We start from the raw sequence: 16,402 nt of genomic DNA on the forward strand, positions 1-16,402 counted from the left end.
CTGTCCTTTAGAAATTGATTTTTTTGCACCTGACAATACATTATAACTCTCATTTGGGGTCAGAAAATTTCCCCATAACAGACACAATGCAATTAGTAGGGGGGAAAAACCCAAATGAACAAAGAATTTTTTCTGGAATTAAATTGCACTGCATACAAAAAGGTTCAAGTTGTACACACTTGAAATATAACTGGTCATTTTCTCTCTCAAAGTTCACACTCCTCAATCATGGCTCTGGTAGCACATATTCACACTGCAATGACATCTACTTTAAGAAGAAGAAGCAGCATAAACCCAAGCACCAGGAGAGCAAAATCTTTGACACAGAGAAAGAGAAATCTGAAGTTACAGAGTGGCACAAGGTGAACCAATAGGCCATGGACTCCCAGCTCCTGCCCATCATCAAGAAGATGCCTCAGCACTGGGGCTACTTTCTCCCTTTCCAACAGATCTAATAAGTAGACCTATTATAATCTGTTTTGTTGTGAGCATATAAATATCTCTAGATTTTATACTGCTTCCAAAACAATAAGGAAATAGAACTCCTACAGATTGTCTAATAGTTATGGGAAACACCAGAAAATTGTCTTTGTGGATTTCAAGCCTAATAAAGGTTATTTCTACTCTCAAAGAAATTGTCTCTGAAATATTCAAGGATTTTCCTCCCGGTTTCATCTTCACTGCAGTTTGACCCCTTGATATGTGAACTATGAATCAATTGATGGAATTATAGGCTAGGAAAAATCATTCTCAAGACACATGCCTGGTAGCATGGGTAACTAAAGGGTTAAAATCACTCAGTGACTAGAGAGGCCAGAGCAGGAATGTCATACCTGGTCAGGAAACTGTGACCAGGTCAGATGTCACATCTGTGAGTGACAACAGAGATAAACACAAAATGGTAATACAAAAGCACTGACCATGTGCTTGATCCTTCTCTTCTATCAAGACTGCCTCTGTAAGTAACTGGAAATAGTTGGAACTAGTAATAAAGCATTTGACACCAAGAATTCTGTCTCCAGTGTTCCAGTGTACTTGATGTAAGAAGCATGGAGACAGGGGAAGAACTGACATAAGATGCAATGCAGATGTTTCTGAAAGTGCATGTTTCAGATCAAACGGCTCAGGATCTAGAAGCTGTCAATTCCAGGGGCAGGGAGAACCCAAGCTGCTTTTTTGGGGACCCCTGACATGAACGTGGTTTTAGCCACTCTTTTCTCACTGTTCAACTTGAGTTGTGATACGAGTATGGTTTCTCAACATCCCATGCTGGGAGAAATGCAGGGTACAAAAATGAACGAATGAACGAACGAATGAATGAACAAATCATTCTATAAAAAACAACTTCTCAACACTCCTGTATAATCTTCTTCCAAGATCCAGCTACATTTACTGGATGATAGATGTTGGTTGGTTTCAGTGGTTTCTGACTGGACCTTCAGAACCTCTGTGTATCTTCTGAACTAAGGATCACATAAGATGATGATGATGATGATGATGATGATGATGATGATTTATACCCCACTTTATATCTCCCTAAGGGGACTCAAAATGTATCATGAATATGAAACAGTTGAAGTTCCATAACTCTAAGGGCCCTTCCAGATAGGTCCTTTATCCCAGAATCTGATCCCATGTTTTCTGCCTTAAACTGGATTATACCGTGTTTCCCCAAAAATAAGACATCCCCGGAAAATAAGACCTAGTAGAAGTTTTGCTGAATTACTAAATATAAGGCCTCCCCCAAAAGTAAGACCTAGCAAAGATTTTGTTTGGAAGCATGCTCAGTGCCTGCCAAACAGAACACCAGAGCATGCAGAATTGGCAAATGTACATACCAGTTGTACATGGAAATATTGGTAGTAACAAGAAATTCTTGATAGGATTCACAGTTTTTCTGGTTATGTTGGTTTGTGATGTCAACTACTGAACAGTATATAATAAATGATCATTTTTTTGTTCAACAATAAATGTGAATTCTTCTTCATGGAAAAATAAGACATCCCCTGAAAGTAAGACCTAAAGCATCTTTGGGAGCAAAAATTAATATAAGACACTGTCTTATTTTCGGGGAAACACGGTATGAGTCTGCACTACCAGATAATCTGGAATAAACAGAAAACCTGCAATCAGATCCTGGGATAAAGGGCCTGACTGGAAGGGCCCTCAGTTATGCATTCATAACTTCACAGCAGGATTCCAAAGATGATTTCTATTTTCTATTTCTGATTTTCAGTTTAAGTGTTTACGCTTTCTGTTCTGCCATAGGGCTAAAGGGACATAGTCTTTAGCCATTATATCTCTAAAAAGAAGATGAAGAAGAAAGAAATGTTCAGTCCACCAACCAGAAATGCAATGAAGGAATGAAGTGTCTGTGGAAAGCTTCTGTGGCAAAGGTTACATCCCCATTTGAAATATCATGAACAGAAACTTTAAAAATATAACAGGAGGAATGGAAAGAAATGGATACAGGCAAGTGACATTCCCGCTGTTTACAGAAACTCCCAGAACATAAAAAATAATCCCACAGTAGAAATAAAGAGTTTAGTTATTTCCAGAGATAAATAAGAAAACCACTGAGACTGGAAGAATATAATATAGGTATATGACCCCCACCCCCCTTAATACATACAGTTTTAATTCCAACCACATCCTGAAGCTGTAAATAGACATCTTCTTACTCTTTGGTTACTATGCAGAGAATACTATAATATTAGTACCATATTGAACTATGAAGGGTTTCAGTGTGTGGGCACAAATTCATATTGGAATATATCCTGTTTTATAAAGGGACAGTGATGCATGCAAATCTACTAACATTCTGTTACACAACAATACTTTTTTAGTGTTACTAACATGATGGATTTGATATATGAAATAGAGCAAAATCTATATAAGGGTGAATAATCAACAGAAAGATCAATAATATAAAGGGTATTGTTGTACTAAGTTGAAGTAAGTTCTTTCTCCTCCAAACTTAAGTGGCCATATGCAGAATTTAGATTAATTAAAGACCTTATCCCATGAGCTGGGGAAAATGGGGGAAAGAGAGGGAAAGCAGAGGGAACCATGTTTCTCAATTCCTACCCACTGAGGTCCATCTCTGGGATGGCCAAGAATCCCACATCCTTTCCCTGTTGAGGTTAGTATTTCCCCCACTTTCTCCTGTTCGGAGTCGGGTAACGCCCAACTCCTCAGAAAACATCCTGGGCTCTATTTCTCTGTACTGCAGAAACAGAATCCCATGGAGTGCCACCAGAAGTGGCCTTGCATCATGTGATGGTTTACATGGGACTCGACAGTGCAGAGAAATGGAGAGAAGATGCCGAGATGACTGCGTCTGATGAGACCCTAGAGTTCATAAATGCTTATGTGCCTGAATTGGAATTTTGGAAGTATACTTTTTTTTTTTTGCTACTGATCGAAAAAAGCATAAAAAGCCCATGCAATGTTTTCTCCATCAAAGAATTCAAGATTGTACTAATGGATGGAAAATTGCACTGAAATAAGAACATGATCCAATTCCATTTCTTATTATCATCCTCTTTAATCTACTGTTCTTTGGGCAAAGCGAGAGAGAGAGAGAGAGAGAGAGTCAGAGAGAGAGTGAGTCTGAAAGTATGGCTTCAGTAGGTAGAGAAAATAGTCATCCTTGGCTTAGAAAACATATCAAAACCATTGTTTTATTAATGAATTATTTAATGAATTAATTAATTAATCCAGAGCTAAACATTTCACTGTCTGGACAGAAAATTAGGTACAGATGGGTTTTGAGAATCACACTGCTTTCTTTCATTCCTTTTGCTTCTTTCCCCACCCCTTTTTATTTATTTATTTAGTTACTTAGTTAGTTAAAACATTTATATTCCACCCTTCTCACCCCAAAGGGGACTCAGGGCAAAGCACAACATATATACAACAAACATTCAAAGCTGGAACAAAAAATAAACCATAAATATACATAAACACTAAAATCAGTTATCTTCACATTAAAACTATTATTTAAAACCATCAGAAGTTTTTTTCTTTCATCCTGGCCTTCCTCTCCTTCATCACTAGTTCCCATTCAGCCTTTCCCACTGCTCATTTCCACACCTGGGCCCCCTTTTTTCAGGACAACAAGACACCCCCTGCTCTACTTCTCATTGTTATTCTTTCAATATTGCAAGATCCTGCAGAGAGAGGATATGAAGTGTTGCTTAGAGGCATCCTGAAGAAATCAGTACCTGAGTTTGTCTGCAACTTCTTTTCTTTTCCTCAGGAACTGTGAAATAAAGTCTTATCACCTAATAACCTAATATGGTGCTGCAAGCTATAGAAATATTTTAATTAACCAAAATTAATTAATTCATTTAAATCAAAATAATTCAAAGAAAAATACCCCCAGGGTCCCATAATGTCTATACCACATTTCAGGTGTCTAGGTTTTAGAGTCTGAGAGACATGACACAAGCAACCATTCAAAAATCTGTTTGCTTTTCATTTTAAGGAGGTGTTAAGTAAATTTGACACACCTTTGTCATTGAATCCAAGGCGATCTCAGTAGATCAGTATTGACTGATATGCCATTTTCCCCCTGGATAGTTACAGTTCTACATGCATGCTCTACAAACTACCAATTAGATTACTATAATCACTTCAGCCTGCTTTCTAATGAAATTAGTAACAAATAATACTTATTTTATTTAACCCAGGTCTGTTCTTCCAATTCTTCAGATAAATCTTCAGGACAGCAAAACTAAACTGCAATCCAGCTTTAGAATATTCAGAATCCTCTATTATATTGGACAGCATACATATGTCATGAATTCCTTGCCATCTTCATGGAGCATGGATAGGAAGGGCCTACACATGGAGGACCAGCACGGGACTGAATAGACCAATGATCAAAGGTTCATCTACACTGAAGAAGAAGTGAAGTTTTACACCACTTTCAGTGCCATGGCTCAAAGCTATATAATTGTGGGAGTTGTAGTTTTTCAATGTCTTTAGCCTTCTCTGTGAAAGAGTGCTTTTGTTTTGCCAAAGTACGGTTCCCAGGATTCCATAGCAATGAGTTAAAGTGGTGTCAATTTGCATTCATTCTACTGGGTAGATTCACCCTCACTCAGCATCATGGCTGTATACAACTTTGTTTGGGTTAAAAAGCTTCCAAACCAGCCTAAAAGCCAAACTTTTCAATCAAAATCCCTCCAAATGGGATTATGCAGCATTATAATGTATAGTGTTGCTGTTAAAAATACCAGCTGGCATTTGGAAAGGTTAACCCTAATCCCACAATTCAAACACAAAGGAAAATGGGGGGATATCGCTCCTGTCCTCCCAGCTTCTTCTTAATTTCAGGACTTAAATGGACCTTTCAAAAGCTGACAATAATCCTATATAACCCCCTTTATAGGATATTAAAAAGGATCCAAATACTGTATTCAAGAATGAAAAGAAAAACGTAGCAATTACAGTTTAATCTCCCCAGCTACAGAACTCCTGTTTGCTTACTTCCTCACACAGTATCATTGTCCATAACACCACCATCCCCTCCACAGTCACACTAATGATAAATGCAAAATGTTATGCAGATGGTTTTAAACAGCTTAAGCCTTTCAAGAATTTCATAAAAGATCCAGGGGAGGAAATAGTTGGCAGATGCTGCTTGTGGCTCTTTAAAGTGTTATTGAAGAAAATGTAATGCAAATTTTATGCCATTTTTTTCATGTTGCACACAAGCCCTACAATAAGTGGACAAATTATTGACTTGCAATAGGGAAATTATATTGAACACTTATTTTCATGCTTTCTGGGTCACTGAGCAATAAGCCTGTGATGATGGCATTTATTTAAATCCAGTCACCTTTCCTATGTCAGAGGAGCAAATGCTGAGCTTGCAGGAAGAACCAAAGTTGTTCGCTAATGCAGATGTTTTAGCACGTTTCCTTAAAATCAATTTTAAGAACAATGGAACACATTCAAAGAACATGATGGTATTCTTGTTATATGTTAATGGACGTTTCATTTGTCCATCTTTTTAAAAAGAGTTTTCGCTGTGCTTGTGTTTTCTTACAGCAGAATAAAGTATTGCCATTTCTTGTGTTGTTAATATCTGAACTGCTGGAATTCCTACTATCAATTCCAAGGAATGTGGCATTTAGGAAACCGAGTGTTTGGGTTCATTCCCTAAAGAGCCAATGAGGTACACAATGTGTCACTTCAAAAGGAAGAAGATTATGGGAAAGTTCCCGCTCATGCAAAATTAGAATGGGAAAAGAATGATATTTCATGTTTCCACATTTTGTGATCCTCAATATATAAAGGACACTCTCCTCTCAATACCACCTCAGCGCACCAACAACCAAGGTAGTATGTTCCATCGTCATATGCTCATTTAAGATGGATAACAAAATGTTTGAATTAAATGATCTATCATTCTGAATGCAATATTATATTCATTTTACAAGGGGCTTTCGGCTACACCAGATTTCTCCTAATATGGGGTGGAAATGTCTGAAGATATAGAATCACAGAGTTATAAGAGGCCTTGTGAGCCATCAAGTACAACTCTCTTCTCAAGAGAAGAACTCTTCTGATATTGCTCAACCACAAATGTCCTGGTTTTCATCTGTAAAATATAGGTTACATACCTGTTACTCATTACCTTCTCTTCTATGTGAACGTATCTAAAGATTGTATAGTTGTTATTTGTCACTTGTTATTTGTCACTGTTAGTTGTCACTTATCCCTCTGTTCTCAGCTGCCTCTATTTCTGAATATATTTTTTGAAATCACTAAGTCCAAAAAAACAACAACAGTTGGATGTCTTGTTGGATGAGCAGGAATTGTTTTGACTATTTCATTTGCATAGCAGTACACATAATTTAAAAATTAAGAATAAAAGGATGAAAAATAAGGAATGCATGGCAGAGGGTTGCACAAAAAGACCCTTGTGGTCCTTTCCAATTTTATGAAGAAAATTGGAAGCACTTTCTGTTTTCATGATATCCTACTCATTGCGGATCCTGCACACTATCTATTTCATTTCTAAAAGAACCAGCAGCATGATATTTCAGAAAAATAAAAGAACTTTGTGGGATCTGATAAAAGATATCAAATCAATAATAATTTCCATTGGGAGACAGACCGCACCTTTAGAAACCTCATAAAGCTCACAGCACAATCCTTGGAGACTTGGGACTTTATCGTATAGTGCCACTACCCCATGCCATTTGCATGATCAGGAATAGCTGCAACTTACCACTGTGAAGATGACTCCTATCACACTTTGAAACATCACACAACTGTGACACTTTGACGGTGTTTTCCCTCAGCTGCAGTTCCATTTACAAGTGTACATTTCTAAAACATTAATTGTTGCAAGGATAGATTTGGAAGGGAAAACAACCTCAACCCCCTAATGTCCCTTCTGTGCTGGGGATATTGGATCAAGTAGGTTGTTATGGGGAGGTGGTGGACTGGTAAGGGGTTTTGAACATTGTGTGAAAGGTTGCACTCCTTCTATCCCAGTTTACCACCTCCATGCCATAAAGTCCCCATTGTTTCTAGAATACACTGATATTTCCTAATCATACACACTTTCACATAACAGCATCTGCATGACATGTTCTTTCTCTCTGAGAGTAGTGCCAGCTAGATCCATAAAAAAGAGAGATGTAAGAAGGAAGAAGGTGTCAAATGAGAAAACTTCATCAGATACATTTCTGAAAGGTTTTCCGAAACCTTCCAATAACAATGAACACAGCAAATAATCTCTGTAGTCTGGCATCATACACTGACAAGCTGAACATACTTCACCAGTGTAGTGTGGACTGCCTTGCTCCCGACAACCTAGTACTTTTCTCTATCAACCTTCTCAGGTTCTAAAGTAAAGGATAGTATAGCACACTCCAACCAGACAGTTTTTATATTGTTTTGTTTACTCATGCTGTTTTGGATCACTACTAAGCTTAAACTACTACAGTATGCTGGCTCTGTAAAATATATTATGCCTTGAATGGTCCTTTTTGTATGAAATGGTAGCTACGGTTCTAGTTTCCCCCTTCTTCATGCAACACTGTACAGGAGAAATTGGTCCCTCCTTAGTGGACCCCATAATGAGACACTGTGGTTTTTGAAACAGCCTGGCTGGTTAGATTATTCTTGAATGGTTGTATACCAAATTGGGAAGTTATTCAGAAATCTGAAAAACGGAATCCTATACAACATGATGAAAAACTGACTGTGCTTACTTGCTTGAAGAATTCTACTTTTGAAAAGTTACTGTCACAGTAAAGGCTTTTCAACAGCTAGTTTTAGCATTTGTTATGAATAGAGCTTAATGGAATTTTTCTCCGTATAATAGATTCTTTTTCCTAATGATTGAATTATCATCTCCATTTCATATAGATATAAGAAATAACTTTTGTTCTTTGCAGAGTGCTCAATGTCATCTTCCTCTTTTGTCAAAACGTAAATTAAACAGCTCAAAGGAGCTTTGCGCCAATGTGTTTGCTTCTTTATTCTGTCCCGGAAAGTTGGGAATTAAAATCGCCTCCTTTCTTTGCAACACCAAGTGTAATAGCTCTGACAAGAGCATAAGAAGGGGAGTTGTGAGCAAAGGCAGCCAAGGGGTGGGGTGTGGAGAATGCAAATAGACTGTGGCAAAAGGCCCAGGAGAAAATAATACATGCGAGCATGATGCATTTTACCATTTATTTGAAATATCACTGAAGTCATTTCAATTCCTTGACATTTACTGAAGGGGAATAATCTGATCAACTTCCCTCCCATTTTGGCATTCTCCTATCAAGAAGATGCTGTAAAAGAGTTCTTTAAAAATAAACCAATGCAAGCCATCACCCTTATATCAAAGGCAGACTACTACAGACACTAGGCTTGCTCAAATAATTCATTTTCCCCGTTAACCGTTATTAATTCGTTATTTTCGTTTGTTTTGAAGCAATTTTGAAGCATTGGTTGCCACACGTCTGGATATCGCGGTTTCGAATCGCGAGAGGCCGCTTTTCGTTATGTCGTCGTTTTCTTCGTTAGGAAAAAAAGCTTTTGCAAATCACCCAAACCATTCAGGCCCTTTCCTTTTGCCCCTCAGCAAAAGGGGCATCACGGGCTCAGCCAATGGGAGGGGGCGAGGGGGAAGGAGGCCGAGGAGGAGGAGGAAGACGGAGGGGGGAAATGGCCGCCGCCGCCTCGCCTCAGCTCAGGCCTGGTGTCTCTCTGTGAGGCGGGAAGGCGGCGGATGGAGCTGGGAATGGAGAGACCGAGAGAGACAGAGAGGGGCCCAGCGGTGAGGTTTTGACGTCTGTGCGAAGCTAGGCAAGTGGGGTTTATATATCTGTGGAAGGTCCAGGGTGGGAGAAAGAACTCTTGTCTGTGGGAGGCAAGTGTGAATGTTGCAATTGGTCACCTTGATTAGCATTGAATAGCCTTGCAGCTTCAAAGCCTGGCTGCTTCCTACCTGGGGGAATCCTTTGTTGGGAGGTATTAGCTGGCCCTGATTGTTTCCTGTCTGGAATTCCCATTTTCTGGGTGTTGTTCTTTTACTGTCCTGATTTTAGCTTTTCTGTAGCTAAAAATGCATATAAAATTGATTCTATAGGGAGGATAAATGATTGGATTTCAACTCCTACAGCTTGGCTTTCTCTGCCAATAATGGTACCCATCTTGGATATTGTAAGGGATTTTTTATTATTATTATTATTATTATTATTATTATTATTATTATTATTATTAGACCTTGCTCCCAGGAAGGTGCCTTCGCTGTGGCTCCCAACTTATCTATCACCTTTCCACATATTCTCCACATTGTGTGGATGTGTATGTATATTATATATATATAGTGAGCTCCGATGGCGAAGTGTGTTAAAGCACTGAGCTGCTGAACTTGCAGACCGAAAGGTCCCAGGTTCAAATCCCGGGAGCAGAGTGAGTGCCCGCTGTTAGCTCCAGCTTCTGCCAACCTAGCAGCTTGAAAACATGCCAATGTGAGTAGATCAATAGGTACCGCTCTGGCGGGAAGGTAATGGCACTCCATGTAGTCATGCCGGCCACATAACCTTGGAGGTGTCTATGGACAACACTGGCTCTTGGGCTTAGAAATGGAGATGAGCACCAACCCCCAGAGTCAGACATGACTGAACTTAACGTCAAGGGATACCTTTACCTTTACTTATACACACACACACACACAAACACACACACACATATGCAGGGACTATATATATATATATACACAGTATATATCACACACACACCAATTTAACAAAGTTACAGCCACAAAAACAAAGTTTCTGAAGTAGAACAATGACTTTCACAGTAAAGACAACCCAATTTAACAGGAAATAAGACTTTCAAACCAGGAACAGATTTCTGCAATTATTAAAAAATGGTTTATTATAAAAGCTATGAAAATTCGCTAAAAATCAGAGGATAAGGGAAACGTTCCAAATTTTGGTGAGCTATCAGTGTTAAATGTGTTCTACCACTGTACCAAGTTTGAAGAAGATCACTCAAAAATGAGGGTGGGAGAGTCCTGTAAAGTCCTCTCCCTCTGTGCTGTTTTTGGGAATTGCGCATGCGCGTCCGCCATTAACGAATTAATTTAGAAAATAACGAATTTTCATTAATTTCGAATTTTTGGGGGGGCCAAATTCGGAAATACCTTCAAAAACGAAACGCTGCCCCCCTCTACTTTTGCAACGAGTTTAGAATCAAATTTTTCGTGGATCGATCAAGCCTAACAGACACAGAAATCACACCCTAAGATTTCCAGAAGCTGGTGATAATGAAATCAGTTGAGTGGGATGGTCCTACAGTTCAGTAGGGATGGCACCAATTCCTAATACATGCATAAGCTATAATTTGTGAACGCAATAGTTTGACGTCAAGGGTTTAACTTACAGGGTAAGATATGTAACTTAAAGTGTTAAAGTCCCTATAAACATGCTTCTGCCAACTCACAGGAACATTTTGTAGCAAAACAGTAAGCTTTAGATGCTTCATAGAGTGATGCAGGATCAGAACATCCTTGCTAGTTCTAGACACTCCATATTCTCCAGATGGATTTGGACCTGAAAGACCAAGGTTAACTGTGTTTACAAATACAGCAAACTGTAACATACATGTCCAATCTGATAATAGGGCATGTATGTTAACTCTTGGTGGCACAGTGTGTTAAAGCGCTGAGCTGCTGAACTTGTGGACAGAAAGGTCCCATGTTCAAATCCCAGGAGCGGAATGAGCGCCTGCTGTTAGCCCCAGCTCCTGCCAACCTAGCAGTTTGAAAACATGCAAATGTGAGTAGATCAATAGGTACCGCTCCGGCGGGAAGGTAACAGCGCTCCATGCAGTCATGCCGGCCACAGGACCTGGAGATGTCTATGGACAACGCCGGTTCTTCGGCTTAGAAATGGAGATGAGCACCAACCCCCAGAGTCGGTCACAACTGGACTTAACGTCAGGGGAAACCTTTACCTTTAACTTATGTTAACCTATCAGCATTAGTTTACTATTTATTGACTTTACAGAACTTGAATTCTGGTCTTAAAAATCAGAGCAGTTGTTCTTTTTTGTTTAGATGTTATGATCCTTAACCATGGCAGTGGTGGGATCATCCAGTTTGGCTTAACCTGGTTTTGCCCTGCTGGATGGTAACCTTTACCTGGACTGTTATTCTTTTTTTTTTTAATAATAATGTTTATTATGTTATAAGTAATGTTACAGTGAAAGCTAGGAAAACATAATAAGTATAGGATAGTGAGGAAAAAGTGCTGGAGAGTAAACAAAAAAAAGAACAAAAGAGAAGAGAGAAAGAAAAAAGGAAAAATATAGAGGGATTTCCCATTGTCCTCTTAGGGAAGTACTTTTTGTGGATTCGGCATTGTCCTTTGTCTTTCCCAGTTTTCCTTCTTTACTGGACTGTTATCCTTGTTGCTGCAACAGCTGGCATAGAACTCCAAGGGCTTCTAGCCATCACCGGGCATCTTTCATGACAGCAACAAAGGCACTTGTGTGGCCAGAGAAAGGGAGGGGGTGATCCAGGAAAAGAGGGCTGGTTGCAGAGATGACAGGAAAAGTATAGCCCTGATCTGTCAGCTTTTCTCTGCATCTCCAGAGCATTCCTCATCTTCTAATGTGAGGTAAATCCCAGTTAACTGGTTTGATTTTGTGTTATCAGCTAGATATCCCCAGGTATCAAGTCAATGTCCAGGACTGAGTTTTGGTTGAAATGGGAGTATAGAGCATGTGTATACAAGCTATGCTTTGAGCAATATCTCTGTCATAAATTTCTAGGAGTGATATGAAGATGATTTTTTACCAATGCTACTTAAATGGAGGCAAGATTTGTCCCCTCACTTGTCTGAATTACCATAAAGTATATCAACTTTACTAAGATTAAGTGCAGCAAATAATTACCATAATAATTATAATAATTGTTATAGAAATGAAGAAAACCACGTAGAATAGGTTGGGGTAAATTGCATTCTTTTTGAAACAAAGAACTGACTCATTATAACAAGACATATTTTTTCTCTGAAACTAATTAACTTGTCAGTCAAATTTACTTGAACAATGTTTAAAAGTGCTTGTGAAATTCTGGAATAAGCTTTTAAGAAATGCTGGGGAAGAAAAAAAAACATTTTAATTTTCTTTCCATTCCCCCACTTCATATTTTGCTTTACATTTATAACAACAAGGAGAAAGAATAAGTCATAGTACAATTGTGTTATATCACACACCTATGAAGAAGAATGAAAGACATAGACTGGCAGTAACTTCATATTTCATGTAAGATATGGTTTGGCCCTTAATGTAGAGCAACATTCCTCAACTCTGGGCCTTCCAGATTTGTTTTACTTCAATTCCCCTTCCCCAGACAGTATGACCAATGGTAGAGGTTATTACACTATGTAACACAATTTGAGAAATGCTCTGTTCCTGGTTTGAAAGTATTCTTCCTGCTTAATTGTGTGGTACTTACTTCAAAAGTCATTGTTATACTCCAGAAATTTATTTTTTGTGTCTGCCACAAACTATGTTGAATTGGGTGAGACTCTATGAGATATTCATTGAAAAACTATAGCAAAACATGTTGCAGGATGTCCTGCAAAAGTTTTACAATTTAATAAACTTTGTCCATGTTTTTAATGATAGAATCAATTAGAAAATGACATAAATAACCCAGGAACAAAAGCCGTGTTGCATAGTGTTGTTGTTAATATCCCACTTCTTCTTTCCCGAAGGAGACTGTGATTAACACTAAAAATCATATAATATGTAGGATTGTGTGAATTATAACTCTAAACTGGTTGTGGAAGGAGGTTGTGTGTGTGTGTGTGTGTGTGTGTATGTGTGTGTATATATATATATATATATATATATATAGATAGATAGATAGATAGATAGATAGATAGATAGAGAGAGAGAGAGAGAGAGAGAGAGAGAGAGTGAGTGAGTAAAGGTAAAAGTTTTCCCCAGACATTAAGTCTAGTGGTGTCCGATTCTGGGGGTTGGTGCTCATTTCCATTCCTAAGCTGAAGAGCCAGCGCTGTCCGTAGACACCTCCAAGGTCATATGGCTGGCATGACTACATGGAGAACCATTACCTTCCCGCTGGAGCGGTACCTATTGATCTACTCACATTTGCATGTTTTCGAACTGCTAGGTTGGCAGAAGCTGGAGCTAACAGCGGGCGCTCACTCCGCTCCCCAGATTCGAACCTGCAACCTTTTGGTCTGCAAGTTCAGCAGCTCAGCGCTTTAACACACTGTGTCACATCCATATGGTTGGAAGTATGCAGTATTTCCTTGTAATTAGACCACTCTGACAAATAACCTCAAGCTACTAGTGCTGGAGTGCACTCTCACCGTCAGTTTAGTGATCATGGTCCTAGACAATGACTCACAATGTGCAGCAGTTTATTTTTACCAGAGCTGACTGGGAAGATTCTTCTCCTGCCTCTTATTTCTCCTCCACTGAATTATTTTTATCCAGTTTATTTCTGTATTTTGACCTCTGTTTACAGCAGTTGAAGTAATTTGAGGCCAAAGGGAAGAAGTGGGAAGATAAACTTTAAAAAAAAAACACAGCTGGAGAAATGGATAATTAGGAGGCTCCCCTTTCCATTCCTGGGATCCTTTCAAGACAGCCATTGTTACATGAGAATAGCTGGAAACCTTGAAAATATAAGAAGTGTCATTAGACAGCCATTGTTAAAATAGAACAGCTGGAAACCTTGAAAATATAAGAAGTATCACAAGAAAACAACCGTTTCTTGTTTCCTGGTTGTCTAACTATAGCCACATTATGTCCAGGAGTTCACTCTGCCCTCCTGCCTTTGGCTATTGATTTGTTAGAGTGTAACTGGTGTTGGGACACTTATGTTGCACAGCTAGATGCAGTGGATGTTCAGTGGAACTATGCTGACAGAGATTTAAGCTCTTCCAGTACTACAATTGTATCTTGTCCTTAGAAAGCAAGATGTGGTCTGGAAAATATGTAATATAAATTTTATTCATTTTAAACCTGACCTACATACAATATCCACATGACAACAATAATTTCTTGTTATGTCAGAAGTAGGCTTGTGCATTTCGGCTGAACCTCGATCAATTTCTGTTGGCTGAATTCCGAGAGACCTGTGGATCCATTTTTGTGCACCTCCCAAAAATGGACTGGTTTTCAAATAGCCATTTCTGGTCCGCAGCCGAAAAGATCTGGCAGGAATGGGGAACTTAGGAGGCTCCCCTTTCCATTCCTGGGATCCTTTCCTTTCTTTCTTTTGAAGGGAGCCTGGGTTTGCGCAATGGAGTTAAGGAAGAACCCCTACTGGGACCTTTTCCTGTCTTCCTTTCAAGGGAGTCTGGGTTTGAAGAACGGGATTAAATAAGCATCCTTCCTGGGGCCCTTTCCTTAGACAAAGCTTACGTAAGACACTTGACTGTGTTCTTCTATTCTGATTGGCCCAACAGGCAGGGCTCACAGGGAAACCCTGTGCAAGCAGCAAGCAGCCTCTTGCTACCATGTGGTGCCAAATAGGGGAGGAGGAGCCATGATCGGCTGCCACGTGGTCCCTTAATAGAGGAAAATACATGATGACTGAACCCTTACCAGTACAGCTGTACAGCCAAGCTGAGCAAGCTGGATTGGCCAAAGGGAATTGACCACTCTGAATTTATGCACACGACTAATCAGAAGCATTCTGTAACTCATTTTTCCAAAAAGTGGTCAAAGAAATTTGACTTCTTATAATATAGCTCCTTGGTTACTGGCTGTTATTGGTTTCTCATCTACTCATTCCATTCTTTTTGAATTTGTTTTGCTGACATTGTCAGGATTTGCATGAGAACTATTCAAGGAGAGCACAGCTTTCTAATATCTCTTTATGTTTTTAAGGGCAACATTTCTTCTTTCCTATTTTTTAAAAAATATTATGAATTCTAGAGTCATCCTAAATAATGATTTTTGCCTGCGCACTATTATTTTATTAGTCATTTTAAAAACAGTGGAAGACATAGGAGCATACTGGCCTAGTATATATCAGGATTTTTTAAAATCCACTCAAGGTGTAAATACAGTAGAGTCTCACTTATCCAACACTCACATATCCAACGTTCTGGATTATCCAACACATTTTTGTAGTTAATGTTTTCAATATATCATGATATTTTGGTGCTAAATTCATAAATACAGTAATTACTACATAGCATTAATGTGTAATGAACTATTTTTTCTGTAAAATTTGTTGTATAACGTGATGTTTTGGTGCTTAATTTGTAAAATAATAACCTATTTTGATGTTTAATAGGCTTTTTCTTAATCTCTCCTTATTATCCAACATATTCACTTATCCAACATTCTGCTGGCCCGTTTATGTTGGATAAGTGAGACTCTACTGTAATATGAAAATAAAATAACATTTTTGGCAGGGATTGCCAGAAAATAGTCTAAGACAGTGATGGCTAACCATTGAGAGACCAAGTGAACAAACTGCAACCCAAAACCATTATTATTATTATTATTATTATTATTATTATTATTATTATTATTATTATTATTATTATTACAAAGCCTGGATGGCCATCTGTTTAGAGTGCTTTGATTGTGATTTCCTGCATAGTGGAAGGGGGTTAGACTGCATGCATCTGTGGTTGTGCAGCTACTACTACTACTACCACCACTACTATTAGGTACTGTTGCATTATCCGGACGGACTCAAAAAGGGGGCCTAGACAACTCCTTCAACCCTACCCCCATAAAATGGACTATTCTTCTCTATCTAGCGTCCCTTGTGGCCTCTACCTGGATAATGGAACAGTACCTATTATTGTAGTAGTAGTTGTTATTATTATCATTATTGTTATTTGATACACAACAAGATTAGGACACAGCAAGCAAG

Source organism: Anolis carolinensis, chromosome 3, assembly GCF_035594765.1.
Source record: "Anolis carolinensis isolate JA03-04 chromosome 3, rAnoCar3.1.pri, whole genome shotgun sequence".
NCBI classification, from domain to species: domain Eukaryota; kingdom Metazoa; phylum Chordata; class Lepidosauria; order Squamata; family Dactyloidae; genus Anolis; species Anolis carolinensis.